Genomic DNA, 1066 nt, shown 5'->3' with positions numbered 1-1066 from the left:
TGATAGTTATTCTATCGGAGAGCAAAATCGCCGCGTCAAGTAAATTCAAATGGATGGTTTTGTGGTGTAACGGTTAGCACTCCAGACTCTGAATCTGCCGATCTGGGTTCAAATCCCGGTAAAACCTTGGTATATGATAGTTATTATATCGGAGAGCAGAAGCGCCGCGTCAAGTTATTTGGTACGTATGGTTTTATGGTGTAACGGTTAGCACTCCAGACTCTGAATCTGGCGATCTGGGTTCAAATCCGGGTAAAACCTTAGCATATGATAGTTATTATTTCAGAGAGCAAAAGAGCTGCGTCAAGTATATATAAGTGGATGGCTTTATGGTGTAACGGTTAGCACTCCAGACTCTGAATCTGGCGATCTGGGTTCAAATCCCGGTAAAACCTTATTATATGATAGTTATTCTATTGGAGAGCAAAAGCGCCGCGTCAAGTAAATACAAATGGATGGTTTTATGGTGTAACGGTTAGCACTCCAGACTCTGAATCTGGCGATCTGGGTTCAAATCCCGGTAAAACCTTAGCATATGATAGTTATTATTTTAGAGAGCAAAAGAGCTGCGTCAAGTATATATAAGTGGATGGTTTTATGGTGTAACGGTTAGCACTCCAGACTCTGAATCTGGCGATCTGGGTTCAAATCCCGGTAAAACCTTAGCATATGATAGTTATTATTTCAGAGAGCAAAAGAGCTGCGTCAAGTATATATAAGTGGATGGTTTTATGGTGTAACGGTTAGCACTCCAGACTCTGAATCTGGCGATCTGAGTTCAAATCCCGGTAAAACCTTAGTATATGATAGTTATTCTATCGGAGAGCAAAAGCGCCGCGTCAAGTAAATACAAATGGATGGTTTTATGGTGTAACGGTTAGCACTCCAGACTCTGAATCTGGCGATCTGGGTTCAAATCCCGGTAAAACCTTGGTATATGATAGCTATTCTATCGGAGAGCAAAATCGCCGCGTCAAGTAAATACAAATGGATGGTTTTATGGTGTAGCGGTTAGCACTCCAGACTCTGAATCTGGCGATCTGGGTTCAAATCCCGGTAAAACCTT

At 41.9% G+C, this 1066-nt stretch overlaps 8 non-coding genes across 8 annotated transcripts; all 8 read left to right on the top strand.

The window, feature by feature from the left end:
- The first annotated feature begins 55 nt into the window (after positions 1 to 55).
- Pmar_PMAR027707 lies at positions 56 to 127 on the top strand. The gene has a single exon. It is a non-coding gene; the product is annotated as a tRNA-Gln (tRNA).
- Positions 128 to 189: 62 nt separating this feature from the next.
- Positions 190 to 261, top strand: Pmar_PMAR027706. Its single transcript has one exon. It is a non-coding gene; the product is annotated as a tRNA-Gln (tRNA).
- Positions 262 to 323: 62 nt separating this feature from the next.
- Pmar_PMAR027705 lies at positions 324 to 395 on the top strand. The gene has a single exon. It is a non-coding gene; the product is annotated as a tRNA-Gln (tRNA).
- A 62-nt stretch (positions 396 to 457) lies between these two features.
- On the top strand, positions 458 to 529 carry Pmar_PMAR027704. Its single transcript has one exon. It is a non-coding gene; the product is annotated as a tRNA-Gln (tRNA).
- Positions 530 to 591: 62 nt separating this feature from the next.
- On the top strand, positions 592 to 663 carry Pmar_PMAR027703. The gene has a single exon. It is a non-coding gene; the product is annotated as a tRNA-Gln (tRNA).
- Positions 664 to 725: 62 nt separating this feature from the next.
- Pmar_PMAR027702 lies at positions 726 to 797 on the top strand. Its single transcript has one exon. It is a non-coding gene; the product is annotated as a tRNA-Gln (tRNA).
- A 62-nt stretch (positions 798 to 859) lies between these two features.
- On the top strand, positions 860 to 931 carry Pmar_PMAR027701. The gene has a single exon. It is a non-coding gene; the product is annotated as a tRNA-Gln (tRNA).
- A 62-nt stretch (positions 932 to 993) lies between these two features.
- Pmar_PMAR027700 lies at positions 994 to 1065 on the top strand. The gene has a single exon. It is a non-coding gene; the product is annotated as a tRNA-Gln (tRNA).
- Position 1066: the final 1 nt, after the last annotated feature.

Source organism: Perkinsus marinus (genome assembly GCF_000006405.1).
Source record: "Perkinsus marinus ATCC 50983 genomic scaffold scf_1104296947018, whole genome shotgun sequence".
Taxonomy (NCBI): domain Eukaryota; phylum Perkinsozoa; order Perkinsida; family Perkinsidae; genus Perkinsus; species Perkinsus marinus.
This window is presented reverse-complemented; position numbering and strand designations above follow the sequence as displayed.